The 5831-nt window shown below is 35.8% G+C and overlaps 1 protein-coding gene across 2 annotated transcripts in view; it reads left to right on the top strand.

Moving 5' to 3' along the window:
* The first annotated feature begins 4136 nt into the window (after positions 1-4136).
* The window catches only part of kank3 (KN motif and ankyrin repeat domains 3), a 30291-nt gene continuing 28596 nt past the window's right edge, over positions 4137-5831 (top strand). The window contains exon 1 of one of the 2 annotated variants that reach the window (XM_035653024.1): positions 4137-4219. The gene's annotated coding sequence lies outside the window, so the exon portion shown is untranslated. The remainder of the gene's footprint in view (positions 4220-5831) is intronic. The other variant, XM_035653025.1, reaches the window with a different exon arrangement.

Raw genomic sequence — 5831 nt, 5'->3', positions numbered from 1 at the left:
CTTTGGTCAACTTTGGTTGTTTTTAAAGTGCTTAACAAATAAAGTTGGATTGGATTGGATTGGATATAAGCACTTAAAAGTTAAATTACTTTTTGTACTTTCTGCACCCAAGTAAAAGATCTCAGTATTTTTTCAGTCTCTGGTGAAGCGAAGGTATAAAGTATCATAAACTGGAGCAGCTACATATTTAATATTGATAAGTTTCTCCAGGGTTTGACCCCACAGAGGTTTGAACTCTCCTCATTCTTCCTGTCTTGGCTCTGTGGTGTTTTGAAAGTGTCATGTTGATCATTTTAATTCATTTCTAAGGAATCGTGTTGTTTCTACCGGGTCACGGCGACCTGCCAATCCCACCACCGCCCTCCTACATTGTTTCTCTCTGGTCACCCGAGAGCCGAGAGCTTTCCTTCCCGACAACCTCTGCAGAATAAAAAGCCTCCACATTTAAGAGCCAGTGTGTTTAAAGCAGTTTTCCTCTTTTGTAGCAGCAAGATAAAAAAGATGTAGTCGACTGATGTGAATACAAATCATCACTGCTGCTGTTGCTCATTAGTCAGATTCACTTATTTTATTACTTACTTATTTTACAGATTGACTTCATTTATTTTACATTTTTTACAGGAATCCATAATTTTGAAACCAGGAGAAGAAATAAAGAGTCAGTTGAATGTAAAACCTTTATTGTCATTATATGAAGCTTTCAGTCTCACTGTGGAGTTTTTCTGAGTAAGGTTGATAATATAACATCATTTTCACTTTCACTGAGGAGGGAAAAAAACGTAACTCAAGGTCAACTTACTATCTTTTTCGCTTGCTTTCAACTACATGTCATGGGCTTCCTTAGTGGATGGAGTTTGTTTGTGTCAGCCATGTGATCCCTGCTGGTAATATAACCTGTTTATAGCTTAGTTTGACTGAAAAAAACCCTCAAGGTCTCCTTACTAGCTTTTACTATAACTTTCAAGCACATCTCATGGGCTTCCTTAGTGGATGGAGATTACTTTGGTAATATATATAATAATACAACCTCTTTTTACCTGATACAAAAAAACAGCTTAAATCAAGGTCTACTTGCCAGCTTTTTCCTGAGCTTTCAGTCACATCTCATGAACTTCCCCAGTAAGAGTTTGATTTGGTGATGTGACAACAGGCGATGATGTAACTTCTTTTTACCCCAGAATAATGTATAACAAACTAAAAAAACTTAACTCAAGGTCCACTTACTACCTTTTTCCGAGCTTTCAACCACTATTAATAGTTATAATAGTCTCCAAAAAAAAAATTAAAATAAAATAAAGACTTTTTTCCTTTCTAAAATCCTAATTTCTGAACCCGATCACATATAAAAAGACACATATTGATCAAATAGATGATTATTTTAATCTAAATAAATATAGTTTCTGTTAAATAGGCTAGAAGATGTGAACTGATAGTAAAAAAGAAACAGCTTCAGTTGGAGGAAGAGGAAACCAAATAGCAACGTCTCTGTTTCTCTGACAGTTTATATTATTTCCCAGAGCAACAAAAACAAAACAGATGTTGGACAGTTAGACTTCACAGCTGCAGCGACACACTTATTGTTTAGTTATTGTTTATAGATCAGATTTGATCTGAGTTGAGCAGGAAGACTTTTACTGTTACAGAACTGAAAGGGTGAGGAAGAAGAAGAGACGTGATTTTCATTTAGACAATACGTTCACTGTGCAGACGAGGTTGTATAAATGAGTAATTTCATAATTAGATTTTTTTTGTTGCTGCCATCAACTACAAACTGTTTGATGACACTTTGTTCAGTTGGAGTAATTAATGTCTGTCCACACCTGTGAGGAGATCCATTTATCTTATGGCTGATTTATTTATATTATTTTTTTTGGCTTCATTTTGTGGCTTTAATTGACATTTTCTTTATTTTGGTTGTAAATATTTTATTGCTTCGTAGGGCGGAGGTGTTTCTCCGTAATTGGTTGCAGACTGACTGAGTTGTACAAGAAGTCCTCTGACTGCCTTCAACCTGAAAGACAACAGCGTCCTCCGCTGTTTGGTGGCAGATAGTGCAGTTTTTGAGACTTTATTAGTGTTTGTTTCCATATTAACAAGTGCAGCTTTGTCTCCAACCGTAATAGCAGACCTTATAACATATAAAAGTTGAATTACTTAAGATATAAACAGACTGGTAGAATACGTTGATATTGAGACTCTAAACTAAAGCTGAAAAACAGAAGAAAACACGGCTTCTGAAAGCAGATAAATAAATAATAAATGTTTTAAGGATTTTAAAGAAAATCTTCGAGCCACAAAACTTGAAGCAACTTTTAAAAAATATAGTAAAATGTACCTATAATAAAAAAATATTATGACATAAAATTCAACATCTTTGTGTTGCATAAAAATACCAAACTTTACATTATAACATTAAAAAAACAAATAAAGCTAAACAACATTACAGGTGAACGCTGTCATATGACGGTGGGTCGACGTCGGCGCAGCGTCCGTGAACGTAACCAAGAATCTGGTCACTTTGGCGCCATTTGACCAAACTGACCAACAAGCCCCGCCCCTCCGTCGTCACTGGCCAGATGACTCAGGATCTCGCTCCTCATTGGAGGATTCCGCTGTCTGTCACTGAGTCCTTCACGACGTAATCAACAGCGAACTGCGGAAAGCTGCGTCAAAAAACAACCGTTAGACCGGAAATGACTGGAACAGACACAATGCTGCCTTCAAAATAAAAGCACACAACGTGGTGGAACTCAAGGGACCCCTTTTAACATTTAATAAACTGACAACCCCTGTGACATATTTTATGACTGTTTCATATTATATTAAAAAGCGCACAATAACAAGTAATAGTGAACTCTGTAACTGCAACAACTTCAGCAGATTATTTCCTGTTTAGAGAACTTTTTATACGATTTTATGTCTGTACTATATGTGTTTTTTTTAATCATTTCTTAATAATCATTCATACTTAATAGGCTTTTTTTCTACACATTCATTGTTTTGTCCCTAATGCTTTGCCATTGTTCTATAAGACAATTTAATTAACAGTTTACTACATTTTACATTTACTTTTCTTCACAAAAGTTAAACAAATGCTGAACTAAAGGTCCATTGTGTATATTTTTTTATGTTTTCTAGCATGCCTTAAAATAAAGAAGGCCTTGCGACCCCCCATGAAGCTTTGGTGATGCCGACTGTGGACCCTGACCCCCAGGTTGGGAACCATTAAATTAAAAGATAAGATGAGATAAGCCTGGGAGAAGTATTGTTTTACTTGATTAAAAGTAAAAGGCATGCATTCATATTTTTAATTAAGTTAAAGTACAAAGGTAGCCTAATGACATCAACAGCTACTTAAAGTACTCATTATGTTAATAATGTTAACTACTTTATGTGTTACTGGGTAGCTTGTGAATTTATTCCTGCTGATCAATAGAGTCTAATCTTAAACTATGATAACACATCATATCATCATCACATCTTTGTTGCTTATATTTACATCAGTCAGCAGGTACAGGACAATGCAGGTTTACGTAAACAGCGTAAAGTAAAGATACTTGTGTGTGTTAACACAGACATGTAGTAGAAATATAATATAGTAAGCTATACAATGTAGTAAAACAATATAACATAATGCATAATGTAGTATGGTATATGGATTATGATACAAAGCAACATGTAGTAAAGTATAATGTAATAAATACTATAGTACAGCAATATATAACATATTAAACTCAGAGTGTAGTTTAGTTTATACATAATACATGTAATATAATATATAACTACATTTATAAATCAGTCCAAGAAATTCTAAATAGTATCCAGTTATGATGTAAACAAAAACAAAAATACTGTACAAGCTTATAATAAAGTGTAAAAGTATATCGTTACGTTCCTGGAAACTACACAAACATGTAATTCAAATAAATACTTTAACAGGTTTTATATATGAATGTATTACACAGATATTGATAGAAAGTTACACCTCCTCCTCCAAATCAAACAAACAAACAAACACAAAATGAAACAATGTAACCGCTTTAACTTTGTCGTTTTATTTTGAAATCCCAAAGCGGAAGCGGTGTTTTACGTTCTCGGTAACTTGAGATCAGCTCAGAGGAGGTTTTCTTTTTTTTTTATCTTCTCCTCCCAAACTTTTCTTACCTTCCCTGAAAGTCATGACAAGTCTCAGTGAGACTGGACGGAGAGAAGCCAGAAGGTAAGAAACAGCCCGAGGCATCGATTAACCGCCTGATACTGATACGTATTGATTAGCTGATCGAGTTGATCGACTCCGCGAACAAACGACAAAAACCTGATTTACCTCGCCTGTTTAAATTAGGAGTTAAGTGTTGTGGTGAATTATTGATCATGTAACTAATATTATCTGCAACAAGAAACACTTCTTATAGTTGTTGTGTTTATTAAAAAGCTTTTGTAATATTTCCAGCCCTGTGTGGCCGACAGTAGTTTGGTAGTTTGTAATCTAATTGTGCTTTAAATTGTTTTTAACTTTAATAAAAGATGCAAAAATCCTCAGTAGAGACTTATAGATTATATTTTATAGATTTAAGAAGTGACTTTTTCACTTTTATAATTGTTAATAAAAGTTATTTGAAGTCATATTAGCACTATTAAATATTTATTTTTGACCCTACAAGTCTCTGAAGTATATTTAATATTATATATTTAAATCCTTTTCTAGAATGACCCAATTAAAAGGTGCTTTTCTCTACTCAAAATGTAACTTAATTGTCTTTTGGGGTGTGATTTTTGTGATCAATGTCAGATCTGTTGTGACTCAAACAACCCAAATAAGTGTCCGTCTTTAAAAAGCATCTTAAACTCCTTTTTGTTTTCTTGGCTTTCTCTCTTTATTTTATAAATATGTATTTTATTTTGTAGGTTAAACACTTGAAGTCAGCTTATTGTTTGTCTCTTTCTTCTCTCCCGTCAAACACTTCTGTTTTTTTTTTTAAAGTAAATAAAGTTTTGTCAGTAGATTAGCAGATGGAGAAGAAACATCTTTGTTTCTCAGATGCTGTTGTGGGTGAGGCTGTTACACGGGATGGAAATCCCCCCTCCCGACCTCCTCTATTGACAGCAGTGTTGAACCCCTCCCCTGGCGTCTCTCTGGTCTGTTATTACTCTGTGCATCACCTCAGTTGTTTATCTGTGGCGTGAAATGTTCAGATATCGAGTCAGTCACAGTGAGGCCCGACGCCTTCTCCTCCACCGCTGCTGCTGGTCATGTTTCCTCTGGTGGACGTCGACCTGCACACAAAGGTCAAAGACAGATATTTCTAGAAGCTGCAGTGAGAGCGGGGAAAAATAACGATTCAGTGATTTTAAAAAACAAAAACAAAAAAAAGATAAAGAGCTTAAAACATCCAAAAGCAATAATGCAGGAAGAAAGAAGCAGAAAGATCTCAGTGAAATGTGGTCACTCCCCTTCCCCCGGGGGTTGTGGAGTGGGATTCTGGGAACTCACAACCTCAAGTGGACTCAGCAACACGAACTAGTCCAATAAATGACGTCCTGTGTTTGAGGTCGAGGATGTGAAGGAGACTTCATGAGGAAAAGACCACCGTGCTCACATGTGACCCCCGAATCGATTCTGAACCGGGGGTCACTTTCATACGTGGTCCAAACCAGATACGGGTCTGTGTTTCCTTTTGTAACCTGATATCACACCTGTCACCTGTACACCGACATTCGTCACTTCAGGACCGCGACCTGTTCACACTGGAATCTGATATCGGCCACTTTTACAGATCATGTTGAACATCCAAACAATAAAAACCAGATCTGAGAACGTCTTCAGGTCCCTC

The sequence above is a fragment of the Morone saxatilis genome, unplaced genomic scaffold (genome assembly GCF_004916995.1).
Source record: "Morone saxatilis isolate NCDOM2014 unplaced genomic scaffold, NCSU_SB_2.0 Contig12, whole genome shotgun sequence".
Taxonomy (NCBI): domain Eukaryota; kingdom Metazoa; phylum Chordata; class Actinopteri; family Moronidae; genus Morone; species Morone saxatilis.
This window is presented reverse-complemented; position numbering and strand designations above follow the sequence as displayed.